This window comes from Sapajus apella, unplaced genomic scaffold, assembly GCF_009761245.1.
Source record: "Sapajus apella isolate SASKATOON/1434 unplaced genomic scaffold, GSC_monkey_1.0 scaffold101, whole genome shotgun sequence".
Taxonomy (NCBI): Eukaryota; Metazoa; Chordata; class Mammalia; order Primates; family Cebidae; genus Sapajus; species Sapajus apella.
This window is the reverse complement of record NW_022437041.1, coordinates 3,170,876-3,196,328: the sequence shown is the minus strand read 5'-3', so window position 1 is coordinate 3,196,328 and position 25,453 is coordinate 3,170,876. Positions and strand designations below refer to the sequence as shown.

General features: G+C 35.1%; 1 protein-coding gene and 1 pseudogene across 8 annotated transcripts in view; one reads left to right on the top strand and one right to left on the bottom strand.

Moving 5' to 3' along the window:
- Positions 1-25,453, top strand: part of NAALADL2 (N-acetylated alpha-linked acidic dipeptidase like 2) — a 1,348,438-nt gene that overhangs the window by 941,613 nt on the left and 381,372 nt on the right. The gene's annotated exons all lie outside the window — the stretch shown is intronic.
- Positions 13,654-13,753, bottom strand: LOC116536546 (annotated as a pseudogene).

The following is a 25,453-nucleotide window of genomic DNA, read 5'->3' as shown; positions in this document are numbered from 1 at the left end:
AAATAATGAGCTACTACTTTTGGATCTTATTTAGGTCGTGTTGAACAAACTTTGGCCAAGGACAGAGTTTTATGTCAGCTGGGACCTCCTACCAACTCACATCTATACATAATTAAGACACTTTGAGTGTGGTTATTTTATAATGACCATTTACTATTCTGATTAACCTGAACATTCAAGCTTCAGGCTCTTATTTCATCATCTAACTCATACATAAATAGACCACATTTGTATAAATGAAGGCCCAATGCACCAACTTCCATTCAAAGCATAAGGAAATGAAAATGATATACAGAAAAACAGTATGACCTATTGTCATGAATGTCTCCCAATTTACCCCAGTTTTGCTGGTAAATTTGATTCTTGTCTAATCTACCCTGAAATTTAAAGGAAGTCTTCAATAATAGATTCTATTTTGAATTGTAATTTTTACCTTACCTTACTTTTAGTTTGTTTGCAATAATATGTAATCATATACATATTTATGTGCTGTAGACCAGTAAAAGATGGCTTCCCTCTACCTTTCTAGGTTGTTTGGCTAGGCTACCAATTAAATTGACAGAGAAGAGGTTGAATACCACTTATGAGAAGTAAGACTTGGTGTTCAATAGATTAGGAGAGTGAATATAGTTAACATTAATCAATTATATGTTTCAAAATAGCTAAAGAGAATAGTTTAAGTATCTCTAGCATAAAGAAAAGATAAATATTTCAGGTGATGGGCATCCCAATTGTCTTGATTTGACTATATAAATGTATCAAATTATCACTTCTACCTCAAAATTATACACATTTAATATGTATCAATGAAAAACAACAAATAAAGATTTTAAAAAATAAAACAAAAACAGATGAACAGAAGAAAAGTTATAGAAATGTATTATATGCATGAGGGCATCATATACAAGAAAAGTGAATATCCTGAAAACCAGCGACATCTAGAAGCTTATATATGCCCAAGGGGGAGGGGAAGGTAGATTTAGGCAACTTAGAAAATAAAAGATTTTTTGAAAAGACAAATGTCACCTCAGAGAAATGGGTGATAGGCTGTGATAAAGTCTGTTTGAACATTGTATGACCTTCAATCTCCTCTCCTGTTACTCCTTCGTGGTTGATGGGATTATCTGGGAGGGAACTCATGACAATTGAGTTTAAAACTTACGGCAATCTCATTATATCATCAAATATTTCCTTGCTTGACTCTTGGTTTGATAGAATCCTACAAACAAGGTAGGTTTATGCATTGAATTTGGTTGATAGATTACCTTTTTTTTTGATGCTATAGGTCTCCCTCACACTTTGTAATCTTCTGAGGTTTATTTCCAAAGAAGCTGTTCATTTGTTGTGTCGAGTTTTCACAGTAGAGTTGTTTATTTATCCTAATGGTATTATTGTTTATTATTTATCCTAATGGTATTATTTAGAATATTTACCTGACCTCTGTGTCCTCTATAAAATAATTCTTAAATCCATCATCCTGATCTGTTTAGATTCAAGTTTTTGACAAGAATGCTTCATAGGTGCATTGTGTATTTCTGTCGAGAGGCATGTATCATCTTTCTTTCCCTCTCCTTCTCTATTTATCTTATTAGAGTTGGTTTTGGGAATTGCCAAGTAGTCCACCCTTATCCCCAGTATTACTTTCTGCAGTTTCAGGACAGGTCAACGGCAGTCCAAAATATATGAAATAAAAAATTTTGGAAATAAACTTCATAAATATTAAAAGGCACACCATTCTGGGTAGAGTAATGAAATTTTGTGTTACCTGTGCCTTCCAGCCCCGTCCTTCCCAGGACGTGAGTCTTCCCTTTGGGATATTTTATGCTACTTGTATGTTAGTCACTTGGCAACCACCTCGTTATCAGATCCACTGTTGTGGTATCCCAGTGCTCATGTTCAGGTCCCCCTTATTTTACTTAGTAACAGTCTCAAAGTACAAGATAAATGATGCTGACAATTTGACGATGCCAAAGGGAAGCCATAAAGTGCTTCCTTAAAGTGAAAAGGTGAAAGTTCTCCAATTAATAAAGAAAGAAAAAGGCATATGCTGAAGTTGTTAAGATCTATGGTAGAAATGAATGTTATAGCTGTCAAATTGTGAAGTAGGACAAATATTTTTTTTTTTTTACTAGTTTTTCTTTCTACTTCAAACTGCAAAAGTTATAGCCACATTATGAGGTAAGCACTCAAAGTGGGAAAGATATTAGATTTATGGCTGGAAGACATGACAAGAAATGTGTTAAAATTGACTGCAGTCCTGTTAAGTACAATCTGCGGTTTCTGACATCCACTGGCGGCCTTGGAATGCACTCTATGGATAAAGAGAGATGACTGTATGTCATAAGAGTATTACAAAATTATTTTATTTCTGTCATTCCTTCTTCATGTATTAGCTAGAATACTTCTATAAAGAGAAAATTCTCCTTTGGTACAATTTTTATAGGAAAGTCAGATTAAATGCTTGATTACTTCTCCTCTTTCATCCATTTCAGATTGATAAATCACTTCTCTAGCAACCTCCAAAAGTACCCAATGGATTTATGTTTAGTATCAGTATACATTTAGGAAGGGTTTTACTTTGAATATGTAAAAATCATTCGAATTTAGTTATCTTAAGGTGATCAAAATATTAAACCAAAACCATATGTACAGTTGAAAAATAATATAAAAGAATAAAAGAAAAATACTAGAGAAAGATTTGTTAAATATGCTAAAAGAGTGATTTGTGTTTAAAAACAGACTTTCCTCAGTTCTTGGAATGCTAATAGCACTAAAATATTGATAGTAAATAAAACAGAACAGTAAAATTCCACTAATACATTTATTTCTTAAAATCTACAATGTGTTGTTTATTTATTATATGCCAGGGTCTGTTCCAAACACTACAACTAATCATAAAGAATATTCTCAACTCCATAAAGAAAGGATTATTATTACCATTTTACATTTGAAGATATCTCACCTTCTTAGAAAGCTGCTTGAGAGTTAATATTATAATTATCCCCTGTTTAACCTCCCTAAATACCTTAGGGGATTTATGAATGTCTCCAGGAGATCCACCATTCTCCTTAACTATCTATGTGCTTGTACATGTTTCTAGAGGTTTTCCATAGCTTTAATCAAATTTTGAAAGGAAACGATGATCTCTTATCCTCCCAGAAAGTCAAGAATCAGTGCAATACCCGAGTTGATTAATAAGAATATGACACAGACATTGAGAATTCAGAGGAGTCTGGTCATTTTTATTTGCACAAATATTATATAGATCTATCTGACAGTACAGGCAATAGCCACCTTACTTTGGATGTATATATTTTTCAATATACATAATTTCTACCTAAAAACTTCTATAGAGTCTCAAATATATCTTGTATCTTAGTTTAAATGTTTTCTGGTGCCATGTAAGACTTAGCATACACATTGCTAGACATTATGTACTTCTGCCTTGAATTTCAGTAGGTATACATTTGTCAATGCCATAAAATACAGCAATCAATGTGTTTACAAATATTTCAGAGAATAAAGATTGCTAGTGAAAAAACAACCATCTAAATAAAGTATAAAGATTGTAAATAGTCACCACCCGTTTTAATGTATGTACTTGGCAAGAGTACCGAGAAGGAACCTCAGGCTGATTTTTCCACCACCCCCAACAGTGATTTCCTTATTAAACACAGAATGACAGTCTCTTTTTCCCATAGCGTTTTTACATTACTCATGTAGATTTTAGTTTCAGCAATATTATCGGTGCCGTCTGAACTATTTTTTAGTGGATTGTTCATTTTTTTATGATAACTCTGTGTCCTTCATCCTAGACTCTACCTCTAATTGTCAGAACAAAGCCATAATATCAGATATTCACTATTAGTAGAATTTCAAAAATACATTCTTCGACTTACCAATAGTTTTAATACTGTGTTATAAATACTGTATTTTAAGCACAAATTGTTCTTTTATAGAAAAAATACTTTTTCCCTGTTGGGTATTCTATTTTATTTCTGCTTAATGGTACTTTTTATCATTCTGTTCATTAGAATAATCATCCTAGAACCATAAACATACTCAGTAAAATGCTTCAGGGGACAGATTATCAATATTTCTAATTAAAGATAGTGTTGACCATAAGCTAATTAGAGTAAGCAACATTTTAAGAGTGGTATGGAAATTATTAAATTATAAATTACTAGGATTAAAAATAATGTATAGTTGGAATTTTATAAGGCTACATAAAGCATTTTTACATTGAAGTAAAAATAATATAGGATTGGATTTTTTCCAATCGAATTTTATTATTTTTAAATTTTCTAATTACTGGCAACAGTGCCACCTGCCAACATTTATATTTAGATCCAAGAAGGAATAAACACTGTACTCTACCTTTATCCGCATTCTATTTGTTTATTTATTTATTGTTCATTCTGGTTTGATAAGTTAAGTGGTAAACTGAAATATTATTAACATAAGCATAGTTCAAACCTTCACTTAAATAATACAAGTGGAGATATTTCTCTTCCTGCTTGAATTAACCTACTTTGCTTTATGATGGAGAGGTCATTGCTAATGCCCAGAGCGAGGAGAAACATTAGGAAGTGAATGATTTATCCTGTTTTCGCATTTGTGTAAACAAGATAACTGTGAATAAATCTTTCCTATTTTACCTCGAAAATACGATTCTAGAATGCATTAAGCCTTAAGCTGGAAATGGAAAGGACTGAGATGAGTAAAGTCAATCCTTTGGAAAAGCAGAAGCCAGAAGAGGGGCAACCCTGGCTCCAGAAGTCACGTGAAAGCGGAGGCTTTGCTTGTCAGGATCATACTCTGTGACTTCAAAAAGTGGCTCCAGGGGAGAGAACAATGTTTCTTACAAACACTAGAAGAATGTTTGTCTGAAGCTAAAGAAGTCAAGGACTGATTGAATTCTAAAGCAGAATGAAACCCTCATGATTCCATGGTAAACTCAGAGGTATATGCAAAAAGCAGAAGTGGTTAAAATAAATCTTAAGTAATTCTCAAGTTAGCAGGAAATCAGGAACAAGATTTATTGGCACCAGAATTATTTGTGCAAATATATACATATAGAAAAAATAGAACTTTTAATTCAAGATATAAAAGTGTTGAAGTAATGCTGAAAAAAATTATACTGTACTTCCCACTCCTGCCCTCAAGGGGACCACTATGAAACAAAAAAAATAAGGCTCGAATGCTATGATCATTTTCCTGTTTTATATTTGGTGCATTAGATATAAAGATTTCTTCAAAGTTACTTCTGGGCATTCTGTAGAAAATCAGCCCATTGGGAAAGAAGTGGTAGTACATATCCAATATAACCAGCAAACCAAACGTTAAAAATTTTTAAAGCAAGAAAATTGGTAAAGTCAGAAAACTATTCTAGTGAAATTACTATATACGTAATTCACAAGTAAATGAAAACACTAGGATGCGGCCAGATGATTGAAGCTTAAATACCTTATTTTGGCTAAACAAGGGGAAAATGGTTTTAAGCTTCGGGATGAAGGAAGCAAGTCATAAGAAGTGAAGGAGAGGAAAGGTGTGGTAAATACGGGTTTTTTGTTGTTGTTGTTGTTGTTGTCGTTATGCAGCTATCAGATGGGTGGTAAGAGTGGTCTCCAAGAGTAGCTTTCTTCCTGATAAAAAGGCATTTTTATAAATAGAAACTTCCTTCGTAAATTTAAATTTCTTTGGCAAAAGAGGATATCTATACGCTTTTAGGCAGTTAGGGGGCACTAAAGAGCTTTTTCTGTATTGCTGATTCTCAATTGCCTTTAGTCAAAATAATCTGTATGCCAGCCAGACATATTTTGAAGTGGTATATTGTGGTACGCTTCCATCTGCACCTGTGCTAAGTAGCACCTTTATCAGCAAAATTCTGTTCTAAGTAGGCAGCACCAGATAAATGTTATTCTTCCCACAATCATGTCCCAATGAGGCCTATTTCTGTCAGGGTGTGTTTTGTGTTGTATGAACCTTTTTGAAGTATCCGATGCATGAGACTTACAGTGTCCAGTAGAGTCATAAAGATGATTAGAGTATGTTCAGTAATTTTCCTCAGATTACTGACGAACACAAAAGAATAGAGTGGTGTGCTATCAGGTTGTATGTTTAGCATGTCAGGATGGCCTCATTGAGAAACCTTTCCCCTTCTCTATCACCACATACCTCATGTTGGAATTATTTAGCTATATCTTTACTTCTCCACTAGAAGGCCACTAATGTACTTGCCTCCCTTGATTGTGGGCTGAACTGGTGACTGCTTTCTAATTAGAATACCTAAAAATTGGAGGACGTCACTTTCAGTATTAGATTACAAAGAGACTATATTGATCTCTCGCTGTCTCACTCTGAGAGAGGCCAGCTGCCATAACTGTGATCTTCCCTTCAGAGAAGCTCATGTAGCAAGGAACTTAGAGAGGCCTCGAACCAAACACCCAGTGGGGGAAGTAAAGCCCTCAGTCCAATAGTTTGTGAGAAACTGAACACTGACAGCAAAACATGAGTGAGCTTGAAAGTGAATGCTCTAAGTTGAGCCTTCAGAGGAGACCTCAGCTGAGGTAGAGGCTAAGTCATTGAATTCTTGACCTATAGAAACTGTAAAATAGTAAGTATTTATTTATTAAGCTACTGAGTTTGCAAATGGGGGTGGAGACTTGCTATATGGTAGTAGATAACTAATGCATCTACCTTAGTAGGGTCTTTTTCTGAATCATTTCTTTATTCCCCAGATAACTACATAATCCCTTGCTTTACTGTGGATTACCTGGATCACACTACATGTTCAATAAATAGTTCTCAGATTGTATTTTGAATAATAACAATAAAAATCTATTGAAGGCTAAAAATTATTTAAGGCCAACATTATTTAAGGTATTTCACATATATTTCTGCTTTTTTTTTTTTTTTTTTTTTTTTTTGAGATGGAGTCTCACTCTGTCACCCAGGCTGGAATGCAGTGGCATAATCTTAGCTCACTGCAATCTCTGCCTCCTGGGTTCAAGCGATTCTCTTGCCTCAGCCTCCCAAGTAGCTGGGACTACAGGCATGCGCCATCAAGCCTGGCTGATTTTTTGTATTTTCAGCAGAGATGAGATTTCACTGTGTTAGCCATGATGGTATCAATCTCCTGACCTCTTGATCTGCCCGCCTCAGCCTCCCAAAGTGCTGGGATTACAGATATGAGCCATCATGGAAATCATTGCAACCTCCCTATGAGGTAGGTTCAGTCATTCTCTCCATTTTACAAATGAAGAAATTGAAATCTGGAAATATTATGAAATGTTTTCAAGAGCACAGTTGCTAAGAAACAGAGTCCTACAATTGAACCCAAATAGTCTAGCTCCAAAGTACATGCTTTCAGCCTTCATGCTTTTCTGCTTTTCTATGAATTGATGAATACTTGCTCAATAAAAGAATGAATCACCTAATCATTATAACACTGAAGCTTACAAATTTAGCACTTAAATTGTGTCTTTTATTTTTCCCGGATATGTAATGAACACTACTTAGGAACATTAAAGCTGTGGTCTACAAATTGTTTTTGTAGACACACTGTTTAAAAACATTTGACCACCCACAAAGAAATCAGAAATAGGTAAAGTAATTTTAAAATAAAGAAAAATCCGTTTAAATACAGAAGACAAATCTTACATTCTAGTGAAATAAGAATTCTAGTAATATGAACTCATAGCTCTTCTTCCCTTTCTTCCTTTCTCTCCCCAAAGAACACCTATATCTTTTCAAACAAAATACCTACTTTTAGATGTAATTCTAGGACGCATAAAAATACAATTTATTTCCCTCATAATTTTCTCAATTCTACTTGTCTAACATTGATTTTTTTTCTATTTGTAATGCAGCATAACCCAATAGAATTTCCCATTGTTTCTTTCCTAAAATTGTGCACCCGCACCATCAATCATGCCAGGAAGAGCTAGCACAACTTTGGAATGAAAACCAATAACCTACTATGAAAATAGAGACAAGACAGCTTAGAAGACTGATTATGAATTATAGAGCTGCTTCCTGATCTGCAACCGCCCAAATTCTTACAGCTTGACAGCTGTTTAGTGAGCACAGGACAAACCGCAGGCTTGCCTTTAGGACCTAAATGAGGGCAATTTGCACAGTTTGTGGTGCAGTTACCTCAGAAAAGACTACAAATCAAAATATTTTAAACTAAAGCACTGAAATAGCTCTGTTTCCAAGTTTCCTCATCTTTAAAATGGGAATAAAGACATTTAAAATTTTAGAGTTGTTTCAAGAATAAAGTTAAATAAATCACATATTTGAAAGATTTATTAATATAATAGTTAATATACAAATGCAAAGTATTACCCCAGTTGTTATGACTGTCTTTGATATAATATTATTCTTAATTTTACTGCTATGCAATTTGTCTTTTTATAATTGTTTAATAATTTTCAGTTTATGAAGAATTGCAATAGTGTAAGAACGCATATCCTTTACCTAGATTTATCAATTGTTAACATATGATGAATCTATTTTATTGAATCATTTTGTGTACACCCTACACACTCTCTCAGGCATGCTTCCTCTCTGAATTATTTGAGAGTAAATTATCTCAACCTAAAGGTAGTTAGAGATATGAGTTTTTCATCCTAAATCCTTCGAAGTGTATTTCCTATGAGAAAAGGCAATATTTACATAACCACAATTAAAAAATCAAAATCAGCAAACAATATGCATAGAAAACTCTTGTCCAACACACTATCCATGCTCAAATTTTGAAAATTGTCCTAAAAATGTCTTTCATAGCTATGTCCTCAACCCAACCATTCCCTTTTTTTTTTGTAGAAAAATATAAGCCTTTTAAAAATACTTTAGTCTTTTATGATCTTGACACTTTTTCAAGAACACAGGTAATTTTCCGTAGAATTTCCCTCATTTGTCTCATATATACTGTGCCTTAATTTATATATTTGCATAGAAATGCATTAGGATAGAATTTCTAAAGCATTTTTGAAAAAGTCCAAGAAGCAGATAGACAATATGCTCTTTGCTATTCCTGAGGAAAAAGGAAAGAAAAAGTGATGCATATTCCTTTGGATTTCCAACAGATAAATTTCAGTTTGGTTCTCATTGAAAGCTGTTAATATTTTTTACAAAAGCAAAAGCGGACTAAAAGAAATCAATGATGGTGGAGGAGATGAAGAAAAGTTGGCTAATGGGCACGAATGTACAGTTAGATAGAAGGAAAAAGTTTTAATGCTGGATAGCAGAGATCGAGGACTGTAGTTAACAACAAGGTACTGTATATTTTAAAGTAATTTGAAGAGAGGACTTCTACTTTAGGTGATTATACTCTGGAGGTGATAGATAATTTAAACATCCTGAAATGATAATTTTGCATTTTATGTCTATAACAAAATATCACATGTACCCCATAAATATGTACAAATATTATGTGTCAATTTAAAAAGCACTGTAGATTATTTTTTTAAAAAAGAGATCTATCACCTTGAGATTCATTGTGTTTTACACACCATATTGAGAAACAGATACGATATTTAGACACACATCTGTAAAATGATAGTTGTGTTTTCTAATGTTTTTGATACCTTCTAGACATAGAACTGCAATGGTCTCCCCTTACCTGCAGGAGATATGTTCCAAGACCCCAAGTGGGTGCCTGAAACCACAGATAGCGCTGAACCCCTTTCCAGTCAATCAGAACATCTTTCTATTCATGCTAATGCCTTTTTCATGTTTACCAAGCACTCATCATGTACGGTGACAGTAACTTTCCCAGTTTGAGGTGCAACAGCAAAACTAAAACAAGTTTTGTTTTTTTTTTTTCCCTTCTCACAATTTGACAGACAATTTATTCTTACTTCCAATTTTGGCAATCTCAGCATGTGATTTCCTTTGTTTATTAAGTTTAGAGCAGTCACCTTTCTGTTTAAGAAAAACACTGTGTCTCTTTGGCATATCCAAATAGCCAACATCACTAGTTTTGTGCTTTGGAGCCATTATTGTTGTTGTTATTATTATTATTTAATTTGCATGTTTATTAGTTAGGTTGCACATTATTCCATATGCTTAGCTATTATTAAGTAAAATAAGGGTGACTTGAACACAAGCATTAGGATACCATGACAGTTGACCTGATGACCGAGATGGCTACCAAGTGACTAACAGGGAGGTCCACAATGTGTACAGCATGTAAATGCTGGACAGAGAGATCATTCGCATCCCAGGCAGGACCGTGGGGGACAGTGCAAGATTTCATTACGCTACTCATTACACTACCAGAAGACTGTACAATTTGGAACTTACGAATTGTTTGTTTTTTGAATTTTTAATATTTTCAAATTACAGTTGACCATGAGTAATTGAATCGGAGGAAAACTAAACTGTGGATAAGGGAAGCCCACTGTTATTCATCTTTTCTATCACTGAAGATTTATTCATTCCCCCAAAATGTCATACTGTCTACAAGGGCAGCCAGTTTCTCAGTAGCTATCCTTTAGCAAATTGAAATAGACTAATGAAAAGGCAAGGTGTATTCCTGTAGGAATTCCAAGATCCCAGCAACAGCCCTGAATCTGTAGGAAACCAACCCCTCGTTGTGAGTTAAAACTTCAAGATGAAGTTTTAACTTCTTAACTTTTCACATGCCTGGAAGGTTAATTCAGCAAAGATCAAGGCAGAACTTCATTTGCCATTGTCATTTAATCTTGTTAAGTACTAATTGCTGATTTCTGTATAATCTTTGCATACTCAGGATAATAATAACAGCTAAATCCATCTCTGAAAAAGGCCACTGTTTTCAAATATAAATTGCTACCATAATAATAGCTGCCGGTCTCAGGAGGAACTATGGTGTTATGGTGTATTATTTTATATTTTATGAGCAATGAAATGGCAATATGAACCAATCCTTGACCTCTGACTTCAAGAAATATATGAACTGCTTCTCTTCTGGTTCCTTTGTTACTTTGCATATTACCAAGCATTGGAATAAAGCAAGCATGGTTTTAATTTTCACCTGCCAAAACTGCTAAAATCAATCTTGCTGCATTCAATAAACAACTCACTGTGCATAGATGGGTAAATTTTATTAGTTGATGAATAGCAATGGGATCCCGCCATTAAATCATAAAATAAATCCCATATATGTGACAAATACTTTTCAGTCCATGACCATCTTCCTAGGTAATCATATATAGTATGAAAGATGAATTTTCTTATGACCTTATGTGTACAGGACAAAATACAATGATGTTGTAAGTCGTGAGCTTCATACAAAGTAGTTTGTTTTTAGCAAAGTGTTAGAAAATCCTCCCAAGACTAGGAGGCCATCTTTCAGTGCTAATTTGATCTACTACTTAATCAAGGGCACTATCTCTCGTGGGTCATTTATTCAGTCAACAAATTTTTGTCAGATCCTATACTGTAAAAGATATGATTCAAGGCTCTTTAAAGATAAAGATGGAGTAAGACATATTACTACCTTTAGGAGACTAACAGTTTAAATGGGGAAGAAGCCATATGAGCAAATGATCAGCACAGCGTGATAAATGCAAATTGTTATGAACGTGCTCTCTGAGAAGTAGAACCTAATTCTTACTTGGAAAGAGATAATATGAAGTTTCATTTTCCTTATAACTTCCTCCTCCTCCCCACTTTAGGTTAGAAACCCTTTCTCTGTACTTTCATGTGAATCTGTGTATGGTTCTACCATGGTGTTTACCATACAATATTGAGTTTGAGCTCTTGCTAGCTGGATGACTGTGACAAGACAGACCTCTAAGTCAGTTTCCTCTTTTTTTAAGTGAGAACAATTTGTTCATTCATTATTGATCAAGAAAACTTCTCTGCGCTACATATTTTTTAGCGTAATAATATATTTTTAATATTACTTTATTTATAGGGCTAATATTGGGATTCAATGAGATAAATCAGACAAATCATTTAGCTCAGTATCCAGCACATGGTAAATTCTCAATAAATACTGACAACATACTTATTATTATGTTGCATAATTTTGGTGAATATTATATTTTTAGCTGCTTTTATTTAATAACAACATGTTCTAAATATGTGTTTAAAGTATATGTAATTTTTGTCTTCATATCATGAAACTCTTAACAGTTTGAGGAGATTCAGATAAAGCTCAGGTAGATTAAGAGATTTATTTATTTTCAGAGTTCAATAGTACATGTATTTAACAATTTAACTTGTGACTTTCTTTTCCACCAGTGCCTATCCCATTACCCAATACGCAGTAGGAGATTAATACTTTTTGTCCTATTGATTTCTTCAGCTTAGGAACAATTAAGCCATTCATTGAACAATTTCCATTTCTCCTAATAAATACTTCTCTCTCTGTCACCTGCATGAATAGCTTCTTCTGAGAAGGAAGAAGAACCATGAAATTTGGTGCTTTCAAAAAAAAACAGATGAATGGAGTTCACTTTTTTACCCTGCAATACAGAGTTAGGGCCGACTTTCATTTTGGAAGTTAACATTTTGGGCTATACATAATCAAAAAAAGAACACCCCGACTAATGTTTTAGAGTAAATTCTTTTATTTTAAAGATATTGATTTAATTCAATTGCATTCTGTATACCAAATTTTACCTTTTAATGCCATTTGTAGAATTTTAATTTAGCAAGCATTTCAGTGTCTGATTTCTTATTCTTAATGGATTCATATAACATAGGTAATTGCAATCTTGCTACAAAATGCCAAGATTTTAATATGATTAATGTTTGATAAGTACTTAACGTTCAGTACATTAAAAACACACAAGGACACACAAAAGTTCTGTGTCTTCTTTTTGTTATTGAGACGTACATCACTAATCTTTTATTAACTTCTTTTCTTCTGGGTAATACATCCCCAGTATGAATTTCCACTGGGACCTGCCGTTATTAGATCAGGTAGATTGAATCACACAAAACCAAATGGGTCTTTTTTACCCTTTCATTAAGTCCCAAAGCAACTGTCGTCACTCACTAGAGGAACAAGAAATCTAGATCTGCAGTTATGTTTTCTGATATAGTTTGGCTGTGTCCCCAACCAAATCTCATCTTGAATTGTAGTTCCCACAATCTCACATGTTGTGGGAGGGACCTGGTGGATGGTAATTCAATCATGGGGATAGTTATGTCCGTGCTGTTCTCATGACGGTGAGTGAGTTCTCACAACATCTGTTGGTTTTATAAGGAGCTTCCCCCACATCACTCTGCACTTCTCCTTGCTGCTGCCATGTAAAGAAGAATGTGCTTGCTTCTCTTTCTGCCATTATTGTAAGTTACCTGAGGCTTTCCCGGCCCTGTGGAACTGTGAATCAATGAAACCTCTTTTCTTTATACATTACCCAGTCTCAGCTATGTCTTCATTAGCAGTGTGAAAACGGACTAATACACTTGCTTACTGAATTCGAGACCTATTTTACATTAAAAACTATATATTATAGTGCCTTGATACTTAATGACATTTTCATATTTTAGAGTTATTAACAGTGTGGTTGCTACTACATGGAAAACGAAAAACAAAACACCACCACCACCCATCTGTCTATATTGTGTACTTGAGAGTTTAGTTTCAACCTCCAATGCTTTTATTGCCACCATTTTTTCATTTTTAGTTTTTATTATTTTATACTTTTTAAAAATAAGAAATGCTTCACAAATTTGCATGTAATCCTTCCAAAGAGGCCATGCTAGTCTCCTCTGTATCATTCAGTATATGTGCTGCCTAAGTGAGCAGTCCCCACCATTTCTAAACAGTTCTAAATTCTTTCTTTTTTTTTTTTTTTTTTTAGGGCTTAGTCAGGGGAGTGGGGTGGGGCACAGCTCTAACAGAGCGATTTGCCCACAATCCATAGCCAAACACGGAGAGCACAATAAGGTCACATCTTCATGGGGTGAATGTTTATTTCTGAGCCCACTGAATTCCCCTAGGGACAAAAAGGCTGGGCAGCAGTGACATCCAGTCATAATTCTTTTACCTTGTTGAAAGCAGGTTGAGTGAGCTAGGCAAGTCACTTTTTATTCTCTAACAGAAACATTAAAACATGAAGCAAGTGTAATTTCTGTATACAGAGATTCTCATGAGAATTCTGTGGGTACACCATGTTTCATTTTTTGTAACAAATGCACTTCAAGTTTCTGGGTCTGGTGAACACATATCTTCGTGTGGCTTATGTCCATATCATGGAAGTTTACAACTTACTGTTTACAGTTTCTCATCCCTTGAGAGAGGCAATTCATTAATTTTCTGGTGACGATTATAAGCCTTTTTGCTTTATAGGGAGATTGGGCTAAGAGATTCCCTAAACACCCAGGTTGTAATCCCTGTCATGTTATTAACAACACAGTAAAGCTAGTTTATCATTTTAGTCTTATCTCTTCATTTACAAAATTGAAGTCTTGACCTGGATATTCTTTAAGGTATTGTGCCCCCAAACAAACAAATGAACAAACAAAACTATGACTTTGTCTTGTTAAATATTTCAGTGAAAAAGTTTTTGTTCAGTTGGAGTGAAGGGAAGTGTGTAACCGATCATGCCTGTTTAGCAGTGATATTGACAGACCCGGCAATGATTTATTTGTGCATGCAAGTTAGATTTCCTGGTGATGGAACAAGAGAAAGACACTAATTAATTACAGACACAGAAGGAAGTAAAACGACAGCCCCAGACTTGACCCTCTGCTGGACTTGCAGCTGACATCCAGCTTTCATTCTTAATTCTTGATGCTTCTGCTACTTTTACTGTTTTCAACCTTCGCAAGCATGTCTTGCCCCTGTCCTTTAAAATCTTCTAATTCCCTTCCTCTGCTAATCCGTATCCACATGAGGAAAGCAACTATATGGTTCTCATCAAATCGATTTCAAACTCTATTATCTGCTTTAGGGCTAAGTTACTCTTAGACCACTAGAAACAATTATAAGCAAGTTTTTGCAGAAATTTTTCTTAGGATACCTTCTCAGAAAAGTAACTATTGGGTTGAACTACTGCATATGACACTTAAAGGTATTGATAAATTTTGTCAAACTATCCTCCAGGAAGATTATACCCCTGGAGGAAGTGTGTCTGTTTCCTGGAATTACATTGTCATTTTATCTTAAACATTTCCAAAGGTGTTTCATTTTAATTTACATTTCTTTGATGTCTAGCAAGTAGAATATTTATTAGCCATTTTATTTATTGTTGTAAGAATACACTATTTATGTTACCGGATAGGGGTCCCGATCCAGACCCCAAGAAGGGTTCTTAGATCTTGCACAAGAAAGAATTAAGGATGAGTCAACAGTGTAAAGCAAAGGCAAGTTTATTAAGAAAGTAAAGTGGTGAAAGAACAGCTACTCCATAAACAGAGAAGGGTGTTCTCGAAAGTATGAGGAGGAACATGTCCACCCTAGGTACAAAACCTTTTTTTTTAACCTAATTAAAAAAAAAAAAAAAAAAAACAAGAAAAACAATTCTTTTTTTTAAACAGTTTTTTTTTTTTTTTTTTAAACCTAGGTACCTTCTTTCACCTAAGTAAAAAAAAAGATCATGGAACTACAAGGACTTACGATAAGAGATTAATTTTCTTAATTACTATATTTTACAAGAATAAATATTACTGTCTTTAAAGCAAAATTAGGAATGCTGTTGTTCTCAGGTTGTTGGGCTGTCTGGATACTCCCAAGTCTAAGTCTGTTTAGTAAACATTATTTGTCTGTTTCCTTAACCTTAAGCCAGTAGAGGCTGGGAATACCTAATTTTCTGGGAATGCAGAAAATTAGGTCCCAGCCTCATTTTCTTAGCCCTCACTCAAGATGGAGTCGCTCTAGCTCCAACACCTCTGACATGTTTCTCCCACTCCTTTACAAGAGGACCTTTAATCTTAAAGATATAGTCATTTCCATGGTCCACAGAGAGATGTTACAGGAAAGATGTCCGAATCCAGACCCCAAGAGAGGACTTTTAGATCTCACACAAGAAATGACTCAGGGCAAGTCCCTAGACTAAAATGAAAGCAAGTTTTGTTAGGAAAGTAAAGGAATAAAAGAACAGCTACTCCATGGACAGAACTGCTCTGTGGGCTCCTGGTTGCCCATTGTTATGGTTATTTCTTGATGGTATGCTAAACGAGGGGTGGGTTATTCATGCCCCCTCTTTTTAGACCCTATTGTGTAACTTCCTGGCATTGTCATGGGATTTGTAAACTGTCTTGGTACTGGTGAAAGTGTAGCCTTGAGGATGACCGGAGTTAATTCTGATCACCATCTTCGTTTTGGTGGGTTTTGTCTGGCTTCTTCACTGCAACCTGTTTTGTCAGCAGTCTTTATGACAAGTATCTTGCGCCTGCCTCCTATCTCACCTTGTGACTTAGAATGCCCTAGGAATTCTAAGGCTGGGAATGCGGCCCCAAACGTCTCAGCCTTATTTGACCCAGCTCCTATTCAAGATGCAGTTGCTGTGGTTCAAATGCTTCTGACATTTATGTTTTGGCCCAGTTTTCTTTTGGTATATCTATTTGTTTTACTATTTAATCCAACTCTTTACAGTAATGCTATAGCGTATATTCCAACGTTATATGTACTGAATCTCTAAAGTGAAGGTATTAATTGATATATTCCAGATATCAAACAGGTTGGGAGCAAAGCTGATTTGTATTTTGAAAGATAAGAGAGCTGATTATTTTTATATTTCTGAACAAATGAAATATACCCTCATTCTCTCTGAAAAGGGACTGAACTGAGCAGTCAATAAATATTTGAAAGCAGAGTACATATGTGAATTTAGAAAAGAGAAAAAAATGAATCTGTGTTATTATAACAATATGCTTGGGCGATATTTCATCCTGGGATAATTTGTCCTTTGTCTCCTGAGTCACAGAGACAGTGATTTTTGAGGTATTGCTGTCACGTTTTCCTAGGTAACAAGCACAGGATCAAGGGCTTCATCAGCACTGGCCTTGTGATCTCTTTTACGTTGCAGAAGCTCCTGTGTAAAGCTCACAGGGAAAGTGAATGCTTTTAGCTTCCTCTAGGACCAGGGCCATGTTTGTCTGTGTCCTCCTTTGAGGCTGTTCCTTAATCTCTATTTAAAAGTGAAAGATAAATGGGAATAAAATAAGCTACATATTACGAGATCAATAAGAAGAGACAAAACAATAAACATAAGCACCTACATTGAAAGCACAAAATGAACTGTAACAAAGGATTAAGGTAGGTTTGTCCACTGGATTATTTATAGCCCAAAACAATAAAACAAACCTAGGATATAAGCTTAAAGTTCAATTCATAAAACATTTTTAAAGAAAGATTTGCAGAATAAATACTTTTTGTTTTACAATCAACCTATGGTCTGGGTCAGTTAATAATGCCATTCTTTCTTGCTGTAACTATGTAAATGCCGTTCATCAGTCCAGCATTATTTTCAACTGGGCCTAGAAAAGCCTTAGAATGCTTCTGAACAAAAATATCTAAGCAGCTGTTATCAATCAAGAAGTTGGCATTTGAATTAACACATATTAGCATTTCGATGCTTGACTCATCTGCTAAAGGTATGTACAGTTTTATCAATTTAAAGATAGAAAAGCGAATCAGCTTTTATGCAGCAAGTTAATTCGTTCTCCAATGTTAGCAGCTTTCTAGCATAGGCTTCTTTCTCAGCTCTTGAGCCTTCTTTTTTTTTTTTTTTTTTTTTTTTTTTTTTGAGTCGGAGTTTCGCTCTTGTTGCCCAGGCTGGAGTGCAATGGCGCGATCTCGGCTCACCGCAACCTCCGCCTCCTGGGTTCAGGCAATTCTTCTGCCTCAGCCTCCTTAGTAGCTGGGATTACAGGCACGCACCACCATGCCCAGCTAATGTTTTGTATTTTTAGTAGAGACGGGGTTTCGCCATGTTGGCCAGGATGGTCTCTATCTCTTGACCTCATGATCCACCCGCCTCGGCCTCCCAAAGTGCTGGGATTACAGGCGTGAGCCACCGCGCCCAGCCTCTTGAGCCTTCTTTAAGCCACAGCTTCCCAACTGGAATACACACCAATAGGTCAAAACAGGTACTGGTATATAGAAGTTATTAATTCCTCAGCCCTAAGAAAGCCAGGTGGAATTGAAGATGCCAGAAATCTGGGGCTGTTACAACCATAAACAGCCACATCCGTGTACTCCAGTGTGCCAATATTATTTCCTATTCATATTATGAAAAAGATGGAAATTTTTGCTTTGAATTATGGAACAAACAATCCTGTCCTAGTCAGAGACATTAGTACATGGGTAGTTTCTTCTAACTCTTACTCAAAATGTTAGAATTTTTCAAAATAATCACAATAAAAAAGAGTCAAAAGATTTATATTTTGGAATGGAATGTGTATATATGTATTTATGTGTCACTTAAAGGCGGGGATATGTTCCGAAATAATCTAGGGAATTTAGTGATTGTGGAAATATCAGAGAGTGTACTTACACAAACCGAGTTTATATAGCCTAACAAACATCAAGGCTATCAGTACAGCCTATTGCTCCTAGGCTACAAACGTAAACCTGCAAGACATCTTACTGTACTAAATACTATAAGAAATTGTAGTACAATGGGAAGCATTTGTGTATCTAAACAGCTAAACACAGAAAATGTGAAATGGAAATACAATATCATGATCTGATGAGACCACCATCATATATGTGGTCTGCCATTGGCCAAAACATTTTTATGCAGTGCATGACTGTATTTATTATATGTATACATATTTTTCAGTCTGAGACACAACAGATTTTACCTGGAGTGAAATACGTTGTTGTGTGCTGCGCTTTCCTAATGCACAGCTACTGTTCAGTGAAGCTCCTGGCATTGTAAGCATCAAAGTCCACTAGACGATCTTGAGTATTTACGGAGCATTATTTGACAATGAGGTTATTTTGGTGTCAAGAGATGTTATAAACTCTAGCTGAGATTAACTTCATGGAGTGACTTCCTAAGGCAACTATATCTTTTCTTTCTCATTCAAATCTGTCTAGCTTGTATCTCTCTAGACACTTATAATCATGGTACTAGATTGATATGAATTAATAGGTTGATGAAAAATATTTCTTAACAAATTTAAAAATTTCAGGTACAATTAATCTTTAACTGCCAGGTATGTGTATTACAGGACACTGAATGGGAACCAGTTGGGAAACATAAAACAAATTATAATTCACACATTCAATACAAACAAAACTATAAAGCCAATAAAAAGCAAATTGACAGTTAATTTAATGTGACAGATGATTGCTTTTAACAGAAAGCAATCACACTTAACATCACAAATATGAGTTGATTACTCCAGAGCAATTCTTTGGGCCAGGCAGACTGATGCTGCTTCTTGCCTCATAACTGAGTCTCCTTCAATCCTTTCTCAAATTGCTTTTAGAGTGGTCATTGCAAGTGATTCAGTTCTTCGAATGGCTCCCTACTGCTTACTATAATACACAGATTTCATCAGTTAGTGAACAGAATCCTTTTTATCTGAGTCTTGCTTATCTCTAGCCTCATCTATTTTTAATGTAGTCTATCATTATTTAAACAGGTCTATATAATTTGTTCCAGCTCTACTATGCTAAGTATTTGCAGTCTCCACAGATGTCATCTTGTTTCTCTCTTCAGAGCCTTTCCGACATGCCATTCCCACTATCTGTGAAGTTCATAGCAGCTCATGGCCATTCCTTCGGAACTGGATTTTGGTATCTTCCGGGAAATGCTTTGTAATACACTCCCTCTTCTCCTCCAGCTCTGCATAAATTGACCCCCTCTTTCTGCCCACCAAAGCAGCCTATGCATTCCTGTTTTGACCAGACTTGACGCTCTATGCTATAAAGAACCGGTTTATTCTACTTGTCTGTGAGATCCCTGAGAGACGGGCGAGGTCATATTCACACCCCTTGCATTTTTTAATTCCATTTTGACAGTTTTAAATTCTTCATAAATATTTTTGAAGTGAACAAAGCGGATGAGCTCACACTACCGGAGTTACTGGACATGCTAGTTTCTGGTTTGGGCTTTTTTCTTTGTTTCATTTTGTTCGAGGACGTGTGTGTCCTCATAATGCTGAACGCAAGAAGGATAAGCAGACATTTTGTGTGAGTTACTTCCCTGAGGGGGCTTCTTGTGAGATATTTTTCACCTTTCTTTTCTTTTTTGCTTTGCTTTTGCTATTACTTCTGTGTCTGTTCCCCGGCTCTCCCTCCTGTTTGACCTGTATTAGACATTTTACAAATTTCAGAGTCTTTGAAGCTGTGCAGTAAATGTATATAGAAGTGAATTGTCTCTTGGAACTAGATTAACTATTTGTTTTGTAGAAGTCCAAGAGATGCTTTTATTTGGTTGCTAACAAAATGCGAAATCAGTATGGTGTGGGTATTCTTTCAGTGCCTAGAATGGGTACCAGGTAGATACGCCAACATAAAACCAAATGACATTAAAGCCGTGGTATTAAAATAGAGAGCTCAGTAAAGGAATATTATGTAAATTTTCTCTGTTTTCCACTTTATTTTACTAGTCAATAGGCATTGTCTGAAATTCCAAAGAGTCATTCGTATAGTTAAAAGGAAAATAATGACAAATTTGAGTTATTTGACAATAATAAAGAAATGTCTACACAAATCACAAATGATGACAGATATATTTATTTTTGCCTTAGCATTTATTACATTTGGTAAAGAAGAACAATTTTTAAGAAACTCATTAGACATCCTTGACATACTTAAGAAAAATTGACTGCCACCAAGATTTGGTTGTGCAGAATTTCTAAACTCACACAGCATTAGAACTGAACTAGCATTGGATGCCATCCTATGAGTTCATTAATAGTTAAACTTTATGTATTTGGTTATGCAACAAATATTTATAAAGTGTTAAACATGTGCACAGCATTCTTCCAAGCCTTGGGAATAGTAGTACAAGAGAAGAGTCTACAGTTTTACAAAATACAGGCTCCCTCCGCCTTGTTGTTAATACTTCTGTATAGGCATGGGTTTATTATACATATTCAAAACATTGGGGAGGGTATAGATGACATAAAATTAAAACATTTTGGTTTAGTTTCTAAGCCCCAAAGTGAATTATATAAATCGACAAATTTTTAATAGTTATCTGTGATCCACTTTCTGGCACTGTATGAAGTAACACAGTGTAGTGGAAACAGCAAGTACTGGCTTTGGAACCAGAATGCCTAGAATCTGATCCTCATCAGTTCTGCCAGAAACTCATTGTTCAATCCTAAATAGCATGACCTCCCAGGTTTTTAGGAAATAACATTAGATTTTCCTTAAATGTGCTTCTACCTATGATTTTCTGCCTACGGAATATAATAATTTGCTAATGAAAGTGCCCCATAATCACTAAATAACTGTTACCCATCTCTATTGTTGAACTAATAGCCACAACTTACAAAGGAAGATCAGTTGCAAAAGCCATGTGAGTCTAAGCTTCCTCCGAACAAGAGCACACATATCTTAAGCAATGCAATGCAGAGAGTCAGAGAAGGTGTATATTGACTGATGTTACACATGATCCACTAGTAACTGTACATGTAACACAATAACTAGTTTTAAATTCTTATTAAGTCGCATGAAACTTATAATAGAGAAATACTAGCAGTAGCTATGGCACGTTAGCAAAATGTGAAGTCATTTTTCCCAGCTTTTGTAAACTGCTGAGACTATCTAATGTTATAGTTCTCAATGGAATTTCATTAAAGCTACATCTGAACCACTTACAAGTTGACCTCATATATCAAGGACCATCAGCACTTTACTGCTATCCATGTGGTAGGATAAATTATTTTGGCAACATGCATTTCTGGGAATGCCATATTTACTGAGGCTAGCAATTAATCACTTACAGTTGTATTTGAATAAAATGTGTTTCCAGGAAAATATTTTAATTTTATTATCCCTTTTATAATTTCACTAGGCAAATTAGATGACTTGAAATAGAGATGGATTTTCACAAAAAGTTATTACTTGATAGTACAGTCTATACAACCACCTAAATCCAACTTTATCCTGTGGGGCTTAGTTTATTATAACTCATGAATATATAGAATTTGATTCATTTTAAGCTGCACATGTCTACATTAACAGTAGAAGTAGTGTTCTTTAAGATTTAAAATGAAACTTTAAGTATCTTTTAAAAATAAACTTAATCTGAAGATTTTGTTTTGATATTACCTATATTTGATTTATAATTTTTTCTCTATAAGTTATTTTTATAAGACCCTCTTATCATTCAATATAATAAATAATTATTGTGGTGGTGTTGAAATAGATACATGATTCTAAATTACCAAAAAAATGTCATCCATACGTTAGTAAGGTCATTTTGAAAAGGATGTTAAATGATAATTTAACTCATTTGAACATTAGTAAATATGCACAGTCTCACTGTTACTGATATGAAGTTAAGGTTTATATACAATAACATTTTTTTCAAATATGAGACTTTACCATAAATTACTAATGTTATTTAAAAACTTTGCAGACTTTCTTTTGATAATTTCTTATGCATAAACATATTAATATTTTCTTTGTAATATATTTTGCGCAAATTAAAATTTATCAATTCCTGTGCCTTAATAATTTCCTTACAAACATATTATTGGAGAAATAACAATGAACAATGATAAGAACCTTTCTTAAAAACCTTCTATGTTCCTGTCAGGCCTTCTGTTACATTATTCATGAGCACTGTGTCATTTGATCTGCCAATAATCCTACGAAGTACTATGCTGTAATTAACTTTGTTTTAATATTTTCTTTGTGATTGTGAACACGAATACTGCAGTGAAAATTCTTTTATATTTTCTTGATTCTAGACATTATTTGCACATTTCTTTTTTTATTCACATGTATTTATGTATTGAGCACCTGCTAAGGTCCAGGCAGTGCTTGGAAGTGCTGCAAGCATAGTAAGTGCTGAGGATATCGTAATGAATAGGACAGAAAAGATGCTTGCCCTATGAAGCTTATATCCAGTGTTGCAGTATAGATGCCAACACATAGACAGACAATATCATAATTCCAGCCATGATTACTATTAAGAAGAAAGTAAACCAAGGTAATAGCTGCAAAATGACAATGGAGTGAATGAGAAACATGGTGATGTGAAATTAAGTCAGAGAGTTGGGCAGGAAGCAAATTATTCAGCAATTTGTAATTTTTACCTTTAAACTTTAAATGTAATTTGTTAAAAACAATTATCCAAACTCAGATTTAAATACATCTACATAACCATTGGGGAGAGCATCCTTGTTTGAGTACTGTCACTCCTGACTAAGGCACAACATAATTTTTTTTGAGACGGAGTCTCACTCTGTCACCCAGGCTGGAGTGCAGGCATGATCTCCACTCACTGCAACCTCCACTTCCCAGGTTAAAGAAATTCTCCTGCCTCAGCCTTCCTGAGTAGCTTAGCAGGGAAGTACAACATTTTTACAACTCAGTGACGTTAGAGATTCATTTAGGGAAAACCGATAATGTGAAATAATTTTTCCTTCTATCCACTAAAAAGGTGGGACTGCCTAAGTGGCTGCTTAAATAACTTTAGTCTTGCAGTAGATTTGAACAGGGTAAAATGTCTCATTATTGTTTATTTGAGCAAAGTATATCAGTGTTAATATCATTATTATAAACATGTCTTTATTCTTATCCCATTTGAAAATGATCTGGTTGTACCTCTTGAACACTTATTACATAAATAGTGGGACTGTACTCTATTTACTATCCTGTATATGTATCATCAAACCTTTTCTTGTGTTGACCTCTCTGTCTTTTGTTTTTGAAGTTCATTTCCTATTGTCTTTTGAGAATATTTTCCACTCCTTATCCCACCCACTTCCTTCACATTTTGTGCATTCTTGGTTTTTTTTTTTTTTTTTTTTTTTTCATTCTTTTGTTGTGGCTTCCTGGTTTGGTTTTCTTCAAATAAAAATCATGGATTTTTGCATTTTGTTAAAAGTGTCAGCTGGGCGTGGTGGCTCATGCCTATAATCCCAACACTTTGGGAGGCTGAGGCAAGCACATCATTTGAGGTCAGGAGTTCAAGACCAGCCTGGCCAACATGGTGAAAGCCCATCTCTACTAAAAATACAAAAAAATTAGCCAGGCGTGGTGGCACACACCTGTAATCCCAGCTAGTTGGGAGGCTGAGGCAGGAGAATTGCTTGAACCCAGGAGGCAGATGTTGTAGTAAGCCAAGATCACGCCACTGAACTCCAGCCTGGGAGACAGAACAAGACTCCATCCCCACCAAAAAAAGTGTCAACTAGTTAGCTGAAATTTTCTTCTGGTTTCTGTGATAAATCATTTTTTCTCTTATTTGCTTATTCTGAAACACTGAAACAAAGTTATATTACATGGTTGATAGCCGATTGATGCCAAGTTCACATCCACATTCTTAGCATATATTAGACATCCGCAGAGTGTGGCTGGGTTCACTTTAAAGAAGAATGTGCTTATATTCTATCTACTTAGTTTTTACATAATCTGATCCCAAGGAAAGCAAAGCATTCTATATGTTTTAAATATATTTATACTTTACAAGCCTCAATATGTATTACCTTCATGATGTTTTCCTGCTACTGCCCAGGGAAAAATATATTTCTATAATGCAATGTGATTTACCCTTCCTTTCATTCACTCATTCTCTAGGAAATATATTCTGCAAATAAATATAGGAAGTGAGATATTTAACATTAGCAGTAGAGGGAGAGAGTGAAAAAGGCACTCCACTGGCCTCAGACTGCAGTAGTCAGAAACATGCAATTGAGGAATGGTTTCTGGATGGTGTAGATTATATTTCTAAATCAGAATGCATAAAACTCGGTAAATCAGTTTGTTTTATTTTCTGCCAATAAGTCATAGTAAACCTCTAATTGATTTCATGGTTAAGTTCCATGAGTCTTGTCATGGCAGCTTAGTAACAGGCTGTCTAATCTAGTTTTAGTACTATAATGGAAATCTTAAAAAGGTATATAGAAACTTCTTATTTCAAGGGCTATTTTTGTAATGGTCTGCCAATAGTTTTAATATAATTGGTGGTGATTTGGTCATTGAATATTATTTTAGTAAAATCTCATTTGTAACTTTTTCTCACAAAGACAAATACTTTATGATTTCATTTTGGAATCTTAAAAAGTTAATCTCATAGAAATGGTAAAAAGTGGTTAGCACAGGCCGGGCGCGGTGGCTCAAACCTATAATCCCAGCACTTTGGGAGGCCGAGGCGGGTGGATCATGAGGTCAAGAGATCGAGACCATCCTGGTCAACAAGGTGAAACCCCGTCTCTACTAAAAAAAAAAAATACAAAAATTAGCTGGGCATGATGGTGCGTGCCTGTAGTCCCAGCTACTCGGGAGGCTGAGGCAGGAGAATTGCTTGAACCCAGGAGGCGGAGGTTGCGGTGAGCCGAGATCGTGCCATTGCACTCCAGTCTGGGC